This window comes from Coffea arabica, chromosome 9c, assembly GCF_036785885.1.
Source record: "Coffea arabica cultivar ET-39 chromosome 9c, Coffea Arabica ET-39 HiFi, whole genome shotgun sequence".
Lineage (NCBI taxonomy): Eukaryota > Viridiplantae > Streptophyta > Magnoliopsida > Gentianales > Rubiaceae > Coffea > Coffea arabica.
The window spans coordinates 31,710,174-31,729,298 of record NC_092326.1 but is presented as its reverse complement, the minus strand read 5'-3'; the positions used below and the strand labels follow the sequence as shown (position 1 = coordinate 31,729,298).

The window sequence follows — 19,125 nt, the reverse complement described above, 5'->3', positions numbered from 1 at the left end:
AAATGTCATGCTATATTAATATATTGAAATAATATTTTCTATAAATTTACCACCATTAATGAACTATTTGCCAAATTCAAAAGAAAAACATTTATTTGGCAGTTATGTCTTTTTTTTTGTCTTCTAATGGAAGGCGAAGTGCAAATTCTGTTCTTATTTACTCCCTCCATCCCAATTATTTAGTCATGTTTCAAGAATTCAACTTTTTAAAAATAGTGGTTTGATTGTGATATTTATACTTCTCTTTCCAATTTTATTCTCACAAATACAAATTTTAAATTGAAATTGTAATATGCATATGATAAGAAAGAAAAACTATATTTAAAAAAAAGATTAAAAGCTATTTTGACTTTTTTACATGAAAAAATGTTCTAAAGGTCTGAAATTTGCGTATCACTTTTTTGAAAGTTGAAAACTTACTAGTGTTGACTGAATTTTGCTTTGCAAGAAATATTAAAGAGAGAAAAGTTAGTAATCGATTGTTGACTGATGGCTGTTTAGTAAATGTTGGGTCAACGTAGGGAGGCTAAAATGTCAGGTCGTTAGCCCACAACAGACGAACAGCTTGCGTCACAAGCGTGTAATATATTTGTTGCAAAAGGTTCACCTAACACTACTAGAACAACCAACTACCATTAGAGTTTTGCGATTATGAAAAGCCTTAATAGGAGCCAGCACACCTATTTGTAAAATTAAAAAAAAAATCCATTTCCTTCTACCCATGTACAAATACAGTGTAAAATAAGTAGTAATAAGTCATATAGAATCACTAGATTCACGTTAAAGGAAAATCCCTCAATGATATATTTTATTAAAACTTTTTTACTGATAAAGGGATCAAATGGTATAATATAGTTCATTTGTTGGAAGATTGGAGGATTAAAAGTATGACTCTTGCTCTCCAATTGGTTGTTTTTGCACTAATTGCTACCTCATCAATCTTAAGGCTTTCCTTGGGTGCAGGTCAAGGGATTCGATCCTTTGACTTACATTCATCTCTAAGATTTTTTTGAAAGTTTTATCAGCGGGTGCAAAGATACCGTTTAGTTCGATTGTGGTTCAATCTCTTTTGGGTTCTCTCTTGACCTATTTGGACCCATCCCCTCCCCCTTAGTATGAAGTAGGAGTTGCACCCGTTAGTCCGGTTGTAGTTCAATCTCTTCTATATTTTTCCTTCGTTTAGTCCAGTTGTGGTTCAATCTCTTCTGGGTTCTCCTTTGACCCATTTGGGCCCACCAACTCCCTCTTAGTATAGAGTAGGAGTAGGAGTAGAATAGTAAAGTTATCCGGTTGTGGTTCATTCTCTTCTAGGTTCTCCCTTGGCCTATTTGGACCCACCCTCTTCCCCTTAATATAGAGTAGGAGTTGCACCCATTTAGCCCGATTGTGGTTCAATCTTTGTTGGGTTCCCCTCTGACCCATTTGCACCGAACCCCTCCCCTTTGGTATAGAGTAGGAGTAGAAGTAAAATAAGAAAGCTATCGTGTCGAAAAAAAAAGACCACTAAAACAACCACCTCTAGAATAGTTGACCACTACATATCTTTGTGGGGTGGGAGGTCAAGAGTTCAAATCTTATCTCCCATCAAATGAGTGCTTTTTGCATCCATATGGTTCAATGGTCCCCGTCGATTTTCTGTAACCCTGTTGGATCACCCATTTAGTATAGGTTAAAGTAGGAGTAGGAGTAAATATAGATGGTGACAATAGATCAAAAAAAATTGGATCACGCCTTTAGTATAGATTAGAGTAAGAGTAGGAGTAAATATAGATAGTGATAATAAGCGGAAAAAAAATTGACCACTAGAATTGTCAAGGAGACCAGGCTAATCCGAGCCGACCCTACTTGACCCCGAAAAAAGTTCACCGAATTGTATGTTTAATAATTAAACTATTCACCATTTTACCAAATAAACCCAAAAATTGACCAAAAAAATCTCTTCATTTCAAGCTTTTCTTGGCCGAACCTTGCTAGGGAGAAAAGGGAAAAACTCTTCAACTTTCTTCATCTCAAACCTTGCTCAATCCAACAAACCAACCGATTAAACTTGAAAGTTCTTCATAAAAATCCTTCTCTTAGTAATTGTGAGGTGATTAGTTAAGTGGGTTGGAAGATTAAGGTGCTAAATTGCTCCCTTTCTTGGGTTGATAAGGTGAGTGGCTAAGGAACCCCTCTTTTCTATCTAATGATGCTTAATTAGTGGCTTGTGGTAGCCTAAGAGGTGATTTTGTGGGTTATTTCATGAATTTGGTTGAAATTGGTGAATTTTTCTATTTATTCATGATTTTTCTGTTTTTATATGTTTATTATTATGTGTACATGGATGATGGTTGGGAATGGTTTAGAATGAAGCCTTAAGGCGTAAATTGTGGCTATTTGCGGAAAATTTCCGCTTTGAAAGGAAATTTCGGAATTAGGGTTTCAATTAACCCCCATTCTGCCCGGTACCGTTTCCCCTAGTTAGAGACTAAATTAGCCTTGGGTTAAAACATGAAAGTTGTATAAAATGATATTTTATAGTTTCTTGCAAAATTTCAGCTCAATCGGAGGAACGTAGCCTGTGAAAAACTGAAATACCCCTGCTGCCTTGTTTTTGTCCGAACCTGATAATTCGTTTCTGTAATTGGTTAGTTTGACCAGGAATACTACTGATTTGGTTGTTGATGTCTTCTTAAGAAATATATCCTGGTCTCTTAGCTTTCGGATGGCTTTGGAATCACTTGAATTGGACTTTGGTAGCCTGAATTATGGTTATTTAACCAGAATGCGGTTTGTTAACCTGTTTATGCAGTTCTGGTTTAGTACGTTGAACTTTTGACTTAGTTGCACTACAAACTGGACTGAGTGGCCTTCTTCAACATTGTAGCCCTTTCTGTTAGCTTCGAAACGGTGTATATTGTACATCTATCCGATAATCGTAGTGCCGGTTGTGTCCAATATGCTTAATGACGTCAAAACTGTTTTTAGGTCTTAGAGCTTAACTTTCATTTCCGGACTTTCCCTAACTTACTTTAGTACTTATACGTTCTAATGGAGCCTTATTTTTGGTAGTATGTGGAATTGGTTTATGACTTATAATCGAGTCTTATTGTGCTTGTTTGAACCTTTTAGGGCGTGACGGTGATTCAAGACGCTCTTTGGGCGGAAGTGTATGAAATTTCACTTGCTTGCTTGGTGAGTGTACTACTCACTTGCTTGTTACTATGCGGCTTTGTTACATTTGAACTTGATATCTTGAATGCTTATTTGCACCAATGAAACTGATTAAAGTGAGGGTGTACTTGATCGCCCTCACCCCTTTTGTATTATATATGACTGTCTACTGTGGTACTTGAATGGTACATAAAATACTGGATTTGGTGCCGTTTGGACGAGTATCCAACGGCCATTACTGTCACTATTGAGCTCAACCCCATTGGTAGTCGATTGAATCGAGCCAGCGAGAGATTGGTCGTGAAAATTGACGAGCCATGGGGACTGTTATATGGAATCTTGTAGTATGAGACTCCTGATTCCGGTATACTCGAGTATTGCCAAATTTACACTGTATGGAGTTCGGGCCCGGTAGGGGTATGTTGGGTGGAAGGAATGGAAGTAAAGTGGAGCCTACGGTTGGTTACTTGTAAACATTGACGGAGGGTCAATGAAGTCCGATCAAAAATACAAGCGAGGAAAGGGGCTCTTGAGAGCCGTCCGTATCCTTTTACCAATTCTATTGATGTGTGTTCTTGGCTTACTTCCTACTAGATGAAGTGGAATGACATGCTATATGCTTATATGATCTTCGTTGCTTGAGTGGTAATATCTCACTGGGCGTAAGCTCACTCTATTCCTTTTGTTTTCCTTACAGGAATTTGAATACTTTTGAAAAGGTTATGAATGTTGGTTGCCGAGTTGAACTTGTGTGAATGTATTTCGAATAGCTCCTTTTGGGCGAAACCCTAAATGTATTTTGATCTAATTATCTTCCTTTTGTTTTGTAAATTACAAACATATGTGTATAACACTGTTTAACCCTGTTTATGTGTCCTATTTGGTGTGAAAATGTTTTTTGGAGTTATATGACATGGCACCCACTATTCACCGACGGTTTGATTTGCGTTTGGCTATTTTGCGATTTCGGCTTGTGTGAGCGCGTTTTATTTTTCCGGAACGTTTTAGATCGTGTTTACCTACACCATTAGTTCTGGCGAGAGTTGGGCAGGCAGTCTGCTAACCTCTTTGGTTCGCCCTAGAGAAAGGTGGGGCTGTCACAGCTTTTCTATATTTCCTCAATTAAACTTATTTCTTATCCTTCACAACACATTTACAGCAATTCCCACTACATCAAATAGGAAAATACTCAAATATAAACAAGAAAACCGAGTAAATTAGGAAGGAAGGGATATGAGGATGAAATAACAACCGGGAGAGCGGAGGTCGGAGTAGCCGTGGAGAGCGGAGGAAGAGGTGGAGGAATCGTTGAGGGAGCTGTGAAGGAAGAAAGAAGAGGAGTTTCGAAGTATATTTTTTGGGAAGATATTTGGGCTAGTGGGTGCCCAAGTATTTCCCACCCTTTCCCGTTCATTAATGGGTATAGTTGGGATGTGTCCCAACTTAAACCCAATACCAAATTATAATACCCATCCCGCCCAAAGTCCTTTTGGGCATAGGTAGCCCATTGGGACTTGGGACAAATTGCCAGCTCTAATATTTATAAGAATAATCTTACCAAAATTATATTAATAAAACCATGAAATCTACCCTAATTTCGAGTCTAATTAATTTATTTAGATGGGGATATACCTGGCAATTAGACGGGTTTTCATTTAAATGGATTATACCCAACCCGTCCAATTTTAGATTGGGTTAATTTTGGATTGGGTCATATTAGGTCATCTCAAACCCATGACTCAAATATGACCCAATATATTAATTAATAAATTTTGATACATAAATTCTTTCAAATACATTTTACATACAAAAATTTTTTTTCACACATACAAGCACACACTCACTTCTTAAGTTCTTTAAAAATACATTATTTTTATACATTAAAATATACACTAATATACTTTCACAAACACACACACGTACTAATTGTTTAAATTATTTGGATGAACACATTATTTTTTATACAAGTAAAGATTTTCAAACTGGATAGTGGATATAACTTTGATCCAAACTAAGAGGCCGGAGCAACAATTTTAGTCCAAATTGGATATAGCATGAAAAAATGGTATACCAATATATGGTTTTTTAAGTATTATTACTTGATTTAGCATTAGCTGTACCAAACATATTTCTAGTCTCATAAAAGATCCAATCACGCCTTAATTAAACTGAAATTTTGATGAGAGAGATACAATTCTCAACCAATTAATTCAAATATCACAGTCCAATTCATTTGAAAATACTTTGGAAAATTAAAGCAGCATTAAAATAGGTCCAATAACAACTCAAACATCCACCAGTCACCAATAAAACACATTCTAATCCTTCAACAACTCACTAAGGAAAGATAAACAATAACTGAACATCCCGAAAATGCTAGAATTCAAAGCTGAAACTAATTTGCTTTATGGCACTTGGGCAACATTCAACTCCAATGATATAACAAATGGATAGGTACTGCATCACACGTAATTCAACCGCCAAATATCATTCAACACGTAAAAGCTACCCCGAGGGGTGGGCATCAAATGGAACATCTGCAGCAAAAATAAGATGGCAAGTATTAGCGACCAACAAATAAGCAGAATTGGATACACAAAAGACAACCATATTCAGAATAAATACATAGAACTCATGTTACTGCTTTCCGTGTTACTAGAAAGCACAGCAACATAACCTGAAACAGGAACTATTCTCTCCGGCAGAAGACAAAAGTAGTGAAACAATCAACAATTTATAGCATTCGCAGCTATGAATGGAAAAGTAGTTCGTTGATGCCAAAATATGGAGTGAACAATTAATGAAGTTGCCAACATCAACATGGTACAGTTGAACATTTATAGATTGTTAGAATTAAGAAAGCAGCAATGAATACCAAGGATTAAGACTGAAACTGGCACACAAAACCAGTGCCATACATTCTCAAACGATCACAAGATAATCCTCCATTATACTATATAACGTTGCCTACATAAAACTTGAAAGGGGTCATGTCAGGCTATTACATAAAGCTCCAATGAAAGCATAGGATGTTGCTATCGCGCATTGTTTAGCAACTAGTACTAAACAATAATCGCATCAATCTCAAAGGACGCAACTAAAGCTACGCATCAAGAATCCTTTGACTAAAGCAATAACAAGTATTCTAAAATATCGAATTCACATGACATACTTACTAAGTATCAACATTTGAAGATGCATCTTGTTTAGCAATAAATCTACTAATATCGATTCCAAGATATTGCTCCTCGTCTTCTTGCTCAACTTCAAAATCTTTATCAGCACTCTCTGAAAATTTAGCAGATTTAGTCAACCAATAAAGAAAATAATTAAAGAGATCCTAAGCTATTGAAAATTAACATTATATCTAATTTACCTTCACTGTTATACAACCAATCTCGAGAACATAGTAGTGCCTCCATATTATCTGGCAACATAGAAGTTCGAAGTTTTCCAAGAATTCTCCCACCATGACTAAAAGCAAACTCGGATGCTACAGTGGTAATAGGAATACTTAAGATATCTCGAGCCATAAGTAAGAGCTCAGGATATCTAATTCTACTCTCCTTCCAATAAGTCAAAACATTCAAATCTGGTTGTTGCTTACGATCTACTAGTCACTCCTCAAGATACAACTCCAACTCAGATTTGTTACCATTAGCCCCTTGTTGAGATTGGAACACATCAAAACCCTGCAAATATCATAAATATTGAACGTTTAAGGTTATATAAATTGAAACAAATACAAAAACATATGAATCGATTTTACTCACATCCATGAGATCTCTAGTTTGTCCATCATCACTATTAAAAGTACCCTCCATTGGTGCAGCAGTGATAGCAGTATTGTTCTTAAGAGTACTCTTCGAACAAACGAAACAACTTTTGTTTAATATTAAGAACCTTTTCATCCCATGATTGAGGATCCAACACAAAAAAGCAATATTCCACAAATTGGAGTTTGTAACGAGGATCCAAAATAATGGCAAATGATAAGATAACATTATAGCAGTCCCACTACTTTTGAAATTTGATCTTCATATTAGAAGCCATTTCACTAATCAAAACATCTGGACTATTGACTTCCTTATTTAAGAGACATTGAATCTTTCAAACATTGGGAAAGTATAAATTAGCTGTGGGGTATTTACTTCCCGAGAACAATAATGTCATATCATAGAAAGGCCTCAAAAACTCTGCTATCTTTCTGACCCTATGCCATTCCTCTTCCGAAGGACACAACTTGTAATCATCATCCACAACTTGAAGTCGAGAAAATGCATGCCTAAAAAGTAAGGCCTTCTCAAGTATCAGATAGGTAGAATTTCATCTAATTACTATATCCTGTCATAATTTTTTATTTGTCTCCAATGACAGTTGTTTCACCAATTCAGCAAACTTTATAACCCTACTTTCATATCCTTTCACATGCTTTACACTTTCCCTAATTTTATAAATTGCTTCATCAATCACATCCAAGCCAGCCTTTATAATTAAATTCAACACATGTGCACCACAACGAACATGAAGAAATTCACTTCCACAAATGGAAGAACCATTAAATAGAAAATAATTTTGCAATAATCTAGTCACTCTATCACTGTATTTTGCATTATCTAGAGTGATGGTGAAAATCTTTTTGTCAATTCTCCATTCTTTTAGAAAATTAATCAGCTTCTCAGATAAATTTGGACCATTATGAGGATTACATGACGAAACACAACTATTCTCTTCTGTAAATTCCAATTCTAGTCAACATAATGTACTGTAAGTGACATGTATTCATCACTTGTGATAGAAGACCAAAGATCAGATGTCAAACAAATTCGACCTTGTACAAGTTCAAGCTCTTTTTTGACCTTTTCTTTTTCTCTTCTATAAATCTTTAACACATTAGATTTAGCTGTATTACGCGAAATGCTTTTCACAGAAGAATTTAAAAATAAATGCAACTCTCTAATTCCAATGTGTTCCACAAATTGGAAGGGGCAATCATGTTTAATAATTGCAATAGCCACCTTATCACGATATATCTCACGAAACCGTGGCTAATCTAGTAGGCTACTCCTCATTATGAGCATGTCTTGCCAAATGGCCTAATAAATTAGATGTGCCACTCACATTATCTGCTAAGTACTTCTTATCACACGTTTTGCATATAGCTTTCTGTCTACCATGCTCATCAGGTTCTAACCTATGAAAATGAGGCCAAACTGCTGAATGGGATCTCTTATGTGTCTCTGTATTACTCCTATGACTGCAATCATCGACATCATCATCAAGGTCAAGCAACCTACATATCCTATCATAAAAAATAAGAAATACAAATGATGAATTATATTGTAGTATATAGCTGTCATAGATATATTTTTTATCAGCACGTTAAGGCAAAAGGTAGAAAGAGCGTCTATGTCAAGAGTAAGACGAGATATGTGATTCATCAGTCATGTGTATGTAATTGTACACATATACTGTGGCATTAATTGATCTAGAAAAATAAAATGATGCAGCAAAAGGTTGATGACATCAAGAAATAAGAAGGGTCGTAAACTACTGGAAAGAACTAGGAGGGTAAAGTCTCAATCTATAGCTATCTCCTACAGCCTTTTCATCACAGTTGTTGTCAAGCATTTTCTTTCCCAAATAGTAAATAACTTGGTACTAGTAGCTGGTTGGCTGATTCTTTAATTCATCTTCCAAGGCCGTGTAGATGAATTTTACCTTATTCTCTGCACTTGTCCATATGCTTTTTCTCTAGAAGTCTATTTAGTGGGCATGGAACATTTTTCTCAAGATCATTCGCTAGTTTGCTAGGGATTATAATGTTATGGTACATTTGTTGCATCGAGTTTCCACCATGTAGATTCTAGTTAGTTACTCCTACTATTTTGGAGAGTATCTTCCAGGTATAGTTTGTGCTGAAGGTTCCTTTTTTCTTTTTTACTGTTTGATTGGATTTCTTGAGATAATTATTGGACAATAACTTGGGGATTGGAATTTTAGATACTATCTAGAAAGATAACAAAAATCACCAGCACTCAAAAACACCATTTAATGCAAGAAATAAGTCAAAAGTTTTCGTCTAATTTAATCAAAGCACAGTTATGGTATAAACACGAATATTCTACCTTTACTTGTATTAATTGTGTTAAAGCTTCTAATGCTATGGCCCTCATTTCATATATTTGTTAGTGGCATGGTTTTCTGAAATCTCAAGCTAGCGACATCACCGATAAAAGACTTTGAGAAATGTTGATTTTGATCCCTATCTTTTGATTTTTACAAAACAAATGGATGATACTAATATTTCTTCAAGATATACTTTCAGTTTTGAAGTTATTTGATTCCATGAACACGTGCAATTGAAAGGGGACAAAGTATGTTGAAACTGTCGGACGCTCAAGAAGTTAGGATCGGACGTCCGATAATCGTTGCGTCATTTCGGACGCAGAAAACCAACCTACCGGACGTCCGAAAGAATTGAAGAAAATTTTTCAATTTTACATCATACCTTCGGACGCAGAAAACCAATCTACCGGACGTCCGAAAGAATTGAAGAAAATTTCTCAAACTCACTGCCTGCTGTCGGACGCAAAAAACAGGGCTATCGGAAGTCCGACACTACCAACGGCTAGTTGACTGTTCAGCTACTTTCTATCCGTTGGAAGCATTAATGAGACACTTTCTTGGTCCTATATAAATAGTGATTGGTCAGACACTTCAAACAATTTTGGCACACTGAAGATACAAAAGATCTAGAGAGATTTTAGTGAAAAAATACTCTTCAAAGAAGATTTGTATTCTTAGTGGTGTTAGGTTCATTGTAAACTTTTCATTTGTGAGTGAATCTTTCATGAGTGTACCTTTGTGAGGGTTGTCCTGAGGGATAGTAAAACGTCCTGGCTTGACCGAGTGGAGTTCGGGGAAAGGAGGGGGTGAACCTTCCTTTGTACACAAAAGTGATTGTAATTCATCAACTTGAAGTAGCTTGTTTGAATTAATCTACAAGCTCAAGAGGAGTTGGGTAGTTAATTGGTTTGCAATTCTTTCCTTTTTATTTATTTATTGTTACGTTTGTGATCTTTTAATTGCTTATCGATTGACTTTTCATTTGGTTGTTTTCGATCCTTACAATTGGTATCAGAGCTTGGTCTCCTAGAGATTAAGCTCAATCGGCTTGGAAGTAAAAATGACAACCAATAATGCTATATTTTTTGAAGGACATTCTGTGATTAGGCCACCTATGTTTAATGGGTCAAATTATGTGAATTGGAAAGAAAGAATGATTATTTTTTTGCAATCTATTGATATTGAATTGTGGTTTATTATTAGTGAAAGTTCATATGATGCCTCTCTTATAGATGAAAATACTCATAGATCTAAACCAAAAATAAGAAGTGAACTAACTGCTATAGACAAAACTTATCTCACTTTAAATGTTAAAGTCATGAATGTGTTATATTGTGCTTTAGACTCAAATGAATCTATTAGAGTCAAAGACTGCAAGTCAACCAAGAAAATTTGGGATAAACTAAGAGAAATTCATGAAGGTAGTGAGAATGTTAGTGAACAAAAGAAATCCATTTTGGTTATCAAGTATGAATCGTTCAAGATGGAACCTCATGAAAATATTGATGAGATGTATTGTAAATTCAATGACCTCATTAAGGATTTAGAGGTGCTGGAAAAAGAATATTCTTTAGGTGAGAAAAATAGAAAAATCTTAAATGTCTTGTCCAATAATTGGAAAAATAAAATGACTGCTATTGAAGAGGCTAAAGATTTGAATACTATGCCTATTGAATCTCTTATTAATTCTTTAACCTCTTATGAGTTGAAACTTAAATCCAAAGTGCAAGAGGAGGAGGATGCGAAAGTAAGAAAGAATATTGCTTTGAAGGCTTCACAAGATGAGGATGATCCAGCCTCCGTGAGTGAAGATGGCATGGAAGGTGATGATAGTGATATTGCACTCATCACACGAGATTTCAAAAGAATACTCAACAAGAGAAAATTCAGAAAAATGGACCTAGCAACTCCTTCCCGAATCAGTCCAACAATTTGAGAAACAAAAGGAATATAGAGTTCAATAAAAAGCAAACTGATAAGTGCTTTGAATGCGGCCAATCTGGATACTATACAAGTGAATGTCTAGTGATGAAAAAGAAAGAAGGAAGAAAATCAAGATTCAACAAATTTCAATTCACATGGAATGAGTGCAACTCCGATGGTGAAATTGAAGAGGATGAAAAATCTACTCAATTAGCTTTTATGGCCATTGGAGATGATGAGGTAACATCTTGTAACTCTCAAGTTGAAAGTGATGATGAAACTGATGATGATCTTGAATCTTTTATTATAAAATTGCATGATAATTTGAAAAAATCCTATACTAGAAACAAGGAGTTAAAACAGAAAATTAGTTTTTTGTTTCGAGATAATGCAAATCTTTTTCAACAAAATAAAAAGTTGAAACTGAAAATGATTATTTCAAAAAGAGTGAGACTGCTTTACATTTTGAACTTGATAGAAAAACAAAACTTTGTGAATTGTTCAAAAAGAAACAAGATGATTTGAAAAGAAGAATGAATGGTCTAAATGAGTTGCTTAAATACAAGAAACAAGTCTGTTTTCAAAAGAATATGTTGAATTCTAATTCCAACGAATTTGCTATCCATAGGAAAAGGCAAGTCAGATTTATTAAACCCGTTTATGTGAATAACTCTTTGGTTATGTGTAATTTCTGTTGTCAAAAAGGTCACATGAAAAGTGATTATCATGTGAGAAAAAATATAAAAAAAAGGCATGAAATGTATGTGGATAGTTAGACATGATGCTAACTCTAACAAGTAGGAGATTTTGTTAATCATTGCAGTGATTCTTGTTCATAATGTTTTTTTTGATATTTCTGATACTTTGATCTGAGTTTTTGAATTTTACTGAATTTGTATGATATCAAAAGGGAAAGAAAAGAACAATTCTGATCTAAAGATAGTTTGTTTTGTCAAAACTCTCTGTCATATGTTGATACTTCTTTTGATATCAAATTTTCTGTGATATGTTGATGATTGCTGTCATTTTTCTGTTTTTATACTCTGTTATTGTTGCTGGATTATGATAGTTGATTTTTCACTCTCATCTTATGATGACAAAAAGGGGAAGAGATGGATGCTATGTGTAAGGCAGAGTTTTTCTGAAATTATAAGTTTTGGATGCGATGATTGAGGGGGAGTTTATACTTATTTTTGTTTCTTTTCATCCATTGTTTTGTCATCATCAAAAAGGGGGAGAATGTTGATCTTGATCCCTATCTTTTGATATTTACAAAACAAATAGATGATACTAATATTTCTTCAAAATATACTTTCAGTTTTGAAATTATTTGATTCCATGACAAGTGCAATTGAAAGGGGACAAAGTATGCTGAAACTGTCGGACGCTCAAGAAGTCAGGATCGGACGTCCGATAATCGTTGCGTCACTTCGGACGCAGAAAACCAACCTACCGGACGTCCGAAAGAATTGAAAAAAATTTCTCAAACTCACTGCCTGCTGTCGGACGCATAAAACAGGGCTATCGGACGTCCGACACTACCAACGGCTAGTTGACTGTTCAGCTACTTTCTATCCGTTGAAAACATTAATGAGGCACTTTCTTGATCCTATATAAATAGTGGTTGGTCAAACACTTCAAACAACTTTGGCACACTGAAGATACAAAAGATCTAGAGAGATTTTAGTGAAAAAATACTTTTCAAAGAAGATTTGTAGTCTTAGTGGTGTGAGGTTCATTGTAAACTTTTCATTTGTGAGTGAATCTTTCATGAGTTTAACTCTGTGAGGGTTATCCTGAGGGATAGTAAAACGTCCTGACTTGACCGAGTGGAGTTCGGGGTAAGGAGGAGGTGAACCTTCCTTTGGACACAAGAGTGATTGTAATTCATCAACTTGAAGTAGTTTGTTTGAATTAATCTACAAGTTCAAGAGGAGTTGGGTAGTTAATTGGTTTGCAATTCTTTCCTTTTTATTTATTTATTGTTACGTTTGTGATCTTTTAATTGTTTATCGATTGGCTTTTCGTTTGGTTGTTTTCGATCCTTACAAGAAACAATGGCCAATTGGGGCACTATATCAAACACCAATCGTGGTTGAATATATATCAAGGAGAGATATGTATAATAATTAAACAAGTATATGCAAGCTTGTTTAATGGGAATTTCTGTAATAATACTCGAAAGTAAGAGTAGCAAAATTAAGTGCCAAAAGTACGAATCAAAGTGGTAAGCTAACCTTCAAAAGCTCAGAATTTAGACACAAGTATGAACTTGGAGTTTGCACAGAGAAAGAGCATAAAAAAATTGCTGATCAAATCAGTTACTAACCATCATACTCTAGGGTGGTGCAGCTCCATACATGAAGGAAACTTGTGAATTTGCTCAAGAGTAGAGGTGACGAAGAAGGAGGTGGTGGTGGTTTATTCGGGCAGAAGAACAAAAGCTATCGTTGAAGTCGCTGGATACAAGAGTCGTATTTCTTGAATTTAATTTCTTTATTTGTTTTTTAAATTTAAATTGGATAATGGGTACACAACATAAATATCCAAATCGCCCAAATATATTTGAATTTTTATTATCCAACTCAAAATTGACTCAACACCCATATTACCCAACCCAATCTCTGAAATTAGTGGGTTGGGTGAGTTATTGGATTTTAGGTATAATTGCTAAGTCTAAACGGGGATGATACATCCTGAACCCAGGGAGGTAACTCGTTCCACATCAAAATCTCCTGTTTGAATAGAACTCGTCCTTGATTTCCACAAAGGATTTTGACACACAATTCATGAGACGACATAGCTACAACTCTCCCACAAATCTTGTACGGGCGAATCTTGCAATGGAATCTAAGCACCCATTCATGCTCATACGAAACCCCACATGATCCTTGGACCTATATGGAAAGCTCAAACCCTACAATTACACCATCTTCCATTGTCCAAATAAATTTTATTAGTTTTGCTAGGCTAAAAAGGAATTCCAGTCTTTACAGGAAAATCATCAATAGGAGAAAATTTATTCAAATTAAAATTCTCATGAAAATTGATACTTTTCTTGCTCGAAAAAACGACAGAAGCAACTGAATGAATAGAAAAGTATTTACTAATAATAGCCTCTGATGAAGACCGCTGCTGGGCGTCTATTGTAGAGAAAATGCGAGGCCAACGCGTGACCTGAGTCGTGGATTGGAGGTTGCGTTTTCTCCTTCCTTCGTCAACCACACAGCTTTTGCTTTCCTTCTTTCTTTTGCACGATCTTTTCCTATTCCACCAATAGTTATAATAATAATCCTACTAAAATTATATCAATAAAACCATAAAATCTACCCTAATTTCAACTCTAAATAATTTATTCAGATGGAGACAATGCATTCCTGAATCCAAGGGATAACTCATTCCACATCAGAATCCTCATTGACAAAGTATTTGGAAGCCAAATAGAATTTCTTCAAGTTTCTTGATTTGTATTTAAAAGCATTAACATGGACATGTTGCAACTTCAAAATTGGACTTACCTAATAGTTGGGAGTGAGAAAGGAAATGAAGAGGGGTGGCATGGTTAAAAAAAAAAAGACAAAAAAAATCTTCAAAATTGGACACTGAACCACGCCTAGGCCTATGCTCTTCAAGACTCACTTGTGATCCGAGACCAGAGAGGTAAAGCAACAGCAAATCTTTGGCATTTTATTTTGGTTTGCAAAATAGGTGAATGTTTCCCTGTTTCACCCTCACAATTAAAGGTGCAAATCCAACTATACCTATAATTTTATTCTTTGTAATATATAGTTACGTGTCTATGAATGGTGAAATGGAGAAGAATATGAACTCATCAAACAGTATTTTATTTTGGTCCGATCAATAGGGCTATTGATCATGCTTCGTGAGTCAAGTTCGACAAGTTTAAACTCGACCCACAAAATAAATAAAGCTTTCAAACTTCTGGGCTTTAGTCTAGATTAGAAGACTTAAATTCACTCACACTTTTATATGTGTTTCAACTAAATTTAGACTCAATCCAAAGTCACAATTAAATATATAAATATTTGTTTAATAATTATGAATTATTTTAAATTTATACATAAATTAGTAATATTTCATATTTAATTTGAGTTTAATATTGCCTAGTCCAATTAAACTAGAGCTGGCAATTTGTCCCAAGTCCCAATGGGCTACCCATGCCCAAAAGGACTTTGGGCGGGATGGGTATTATAATTTGTTATTGGGTTTAAGTTGGGACACATGCCAACTATACCCATTAATGAACAGGAAAGGGTGGGAAATACTTGGGCACCCACTGGCCCAAATATCTTCCCAAAAAATATACTTCGAAACTCCTCTCCTTTCTTCCTCCGCAGCTCCCTCAACGATTCCTCCACCTCTTCCTCCGCTCTCCACGGCTACTCCGACCTCCGCTCTCCTGGTTGTTATTTCATCCTCATATCCCTTCCTTCCTAATTTACTCGGTTTTCTTGTTTATATTTGGGTATTTTCCTATTTGATGTAGTGGGAATTGCTGTAAATGTGTTGTGAAGGATAAGAAATATGTTTAATTGAGGAAATATAGAAAAGCACCTGCTGTGAATTGTCTACTTCGCTATTTGATAATGTGGGCATTGCTATAAATTTTTTGTAGAGGATGAGAAGTATGTTTATCTGAAGAAACTTGACAAAGCAGCTGAGAATTTGAAACTATTTAAGGCTGATTTGCTGGATTACAACTCCATTATGCGGCCTTCAGGCTCTGTTCCCAATCTTGAGGCAAGACCATTTTCAATCTTTTCAATTGCTATGATATTTCTTCCTTTGGTTTCCCCAGAATAACATTTTTCAATGGCTCTGAATCCCCTTTGTTACATTAAAATATCTTTGGAATTGCATAAAGGGAGGTATGACTTGATACGTGTTGTAATACTGCAGGTTTGCTAGCACTTTCCTTTTGTTTGCTGGATTCTCCTTTCAAACCAGTGAAAAGGGTTACAAGCCGACCTTGTTCTGCTCCAAGGGAAAAGCAGAGGAAAAGGACAGTGGCAGGTGAATATCCAAACCAGTGCTGCTGCCTGCCTAATGTTGATCAACTTTTTAAAGTTTAATTTCCAAGTGCACTTGGGTTGGTTAAATTTTAAAGTTTGATCTCCAACCACTACTCCTAGGTTGGTTTTATTTACTCAATACGTTCGTTTTTTGGCAAGTGAAGTACATATTATATTATTTGACCAAAGTGGTGCTAGTAAACTTACAAATACAACAATTTCGAACTCGGACCAATTTGCTTTGCTGAGACTTTTATCCTTCGATTTTATTTCCTTAATTTTTAGTTGTTTCTTGTGATGTATGCAAGAGAAATGTGTAGTAATTGAGATTGCATATAAAATGGAACATTGATTGCATATAATGCAAGTTACCAAAGTGGGATAATAGAAGCACTAAAGGATCATTTTTTGGTGATAGATTCTTTAATATGTAATGGTGACCATCTTCATGTGCGTTGTGGTGCACATATTTTAAATTTGATAGTTTAGCATGGTCTTAAAGCTATTGATTCTTCTGTGGTCAAGATTAGAGAGAGTGTTAAATTTGTTAGAGGTTCGGAGATGAGAGGCATGAAATTCGCTGAATGTGTGAAATATGTTTCCTTGGATGCTAGCAAGAAATTACAACAAGATGTGCCAACAAGGTGGAATTCCACTTATTTGATGTTGGATAGTGCATTACCTTATCGAGCAGCATTTCATCGTTTGTAGAGAGTAGATGGACTGTACGAACACTGCCCATCAGATTATGAGTGGATGAAGATTAAGAAGGTTGCTGAATTTTTACAACCTTTTTATGAAATGACATTACTGTTTTCTGGGTCATATTATCCTACTACAAATTTGTATTTTCTCAAGGTGTGGAGAATAGAATTGTTGATTCGAAAAAATCTTCATAGTTCTGATGATTTTATACATGGTATGGCTGAGTTTATGAATGAGAAGTTTAAAAAGTATTGGGACTGCTACAGTGGCATTCTATCTTTGGCTTTCATTTTGGACCCGAGGTATAAATTACGCTACTTGCAATTTTGTTTTGAAAAGCTTGATCCTTTGACTGCTGAGGAAAAGGTTAAAAATCTTAAAGACAAGTTAGAAGCATTGTTTGAGGTATATTTACAAGTCTAGTCTCTTGCTTGTTTAGAATCCCAAGATAGGATTGCTAATGCTGAAAAAGATGGTGAAATAAGAGATGAGTTAGATTTGGAGTTTGATTCCTATAATAGCCAACATGAGGCATCTATTTCCAAGTCCCAATTAGGTATTTACTTGGAGGAGAAATTACTTCCAAGAGATAAGAAATTTAATATTCTTGATTTTTGGAAAGGAAATATGCTGAGATGTCCTAAACTTTCCTTATTAGCAAGAGACATTTTGAGCATTCCCATTACAACAGTTGCATCTGAATCTGCATTTAGTCATGGAGGTCGAATCCTTGGAAAGTTTCGAAATGCACTTTTGCCAAGCAATGTTGAAGCATTGCTATGTTCTCGGGACTGGATTTATGGTGGTGAAGGTAATATTGATTTGAAATTTTAAATGTCAAATATGTTTATTTTCTTTTCTATTAATTTTGGTTCTTTTTAAATAATGGTAGGTTTTGATGCTTCTGAGGTAGAAGAGGACGCAGAAATGAGTGTTGATGTCCAAAGATTGGTGGCTAAACTTTGTAGTGGAGTATAAGGTACAACATGACAATTTGTAATCTCAGAAGTTTATATTGCATATTTTCAGAAGTTTTCTTTGTCAATCTCTTTACTCTTTTTGCTCCAGGAATCCAAATCTTGGTGGATACCAAAGTCAATGGCAACAATTCGTGTTTTCCATATTGGTTGAGAAGATGTCTATTCTATAGTACCATTTCTCTGTTTCTTCCACTGTTATGTGGATTTTTACCGTTTGCAAGCCTTGGTGAATGGAAAGATCACTCTTGATGGATAGCGTCTTGATGACAGAGGATTGATTTTGGACTGATGCCTTCTACATGCAGACTAGCTGCGCAGTGTAGTAATGCTTGTTGTATGTATTTATGTGCTAAAATAGAAGGTTTTGAAGTTCATTTTGTTCTTATCAAAATGTATGTCTTTGTGAAGTAATTGTTGTTATTTAAAAAGTGTAGAAGATATTAAAGTTATTTAAAAAATAAAAAATGAATTAAAGGAAAAAAATATGTAGAAAATAGATTTGGGTATTGGGCGGGATCAATCTAAACCCATCCCAAAGTGATCCCGCTCAAGTTAATCCCAAAATACACATGGATAAGGTTGGGTCCAAACCCATATGATTCGGTTCTATATTAAACCCAAGCAAATTCCGCCCATCCCGTCCATTTTGCCACCTCTAATAAATATTGTCGGACCAAAGAAGCATACAGAAGAAGGAGGAGAAATCAACTTGTGGGCAATGTTTTGAAAACCGGACCGGACAGGCCGGTTCGACCGGTTGAACCGCGAACCGGCCATGGCACCGGTCCGGTTCTATGCTTTGGTTGACTTTGCCAGAGAACCGGTCAAAACCGTGAAAACCGGTGAACCGTGTTGAACCGGATTGAACCGGTTCTTGAGTTTTTTTTTTTTTTTCTTTTTACTTTTTTGCAAAATGCTTCTATTAAGATTCGAACTCAAAACCTTTGCAATAGAACACCAATGTAGTAACCATCGCACCATCACATCTTATTTGTTTTTTTAATAACTTATTTATATAAAACAAACATCTATATTTCATTTTTCCATATTTCTTACAAAACCTCATCCTCTCGTGACTGTTTTTTTTTTAATCTTCAACTCTTTCTCTCTCTCTCATCTTTTCTTTTGTCACTCCATTTTTAATCAAACCTCATTAGTTTTAATTTATTGATGTTTTCTTCTATCTTTTAATTTTGTTTTTG

At 35.3% G+C, this 19,125-nt stretch overlaps 1 long non-coding RNA gene across 4 annotated transcripts; it reads left to right on the top strand.

Annotated features, from left to right (window-relative positions):
- Positions 1-15,497: 15,497 nt before the first annotated feature.
- LOC140014047 (uncharacterized) lies at positions 15,498-18,330 on the top strand. 4 transcript variants are annotated; one of them, XR_011820923.1, is made up of 6 exons: positions 15,498-15,628; positions 15,842-15,966; positions 16,126-16,358; positions 17,602-17,754; positions 17,836-17,922; positions 18,012-18,330. It is a non-coding gene; the product is annotated as an uncharacterized lncRNA (long non-coding RNA). The 4 variants fall into 4 exon arrangements; XR_011820925.1 differs by lacking the exon at positions 17,602-17,754 and having other exon boundaries at positions 16,126-16,239; XR_011820924.1 differs by lacking the exon at positions 17,602-17,754.
- Positions 18,331-19,125: the final 795 nt, after the last annotated feature.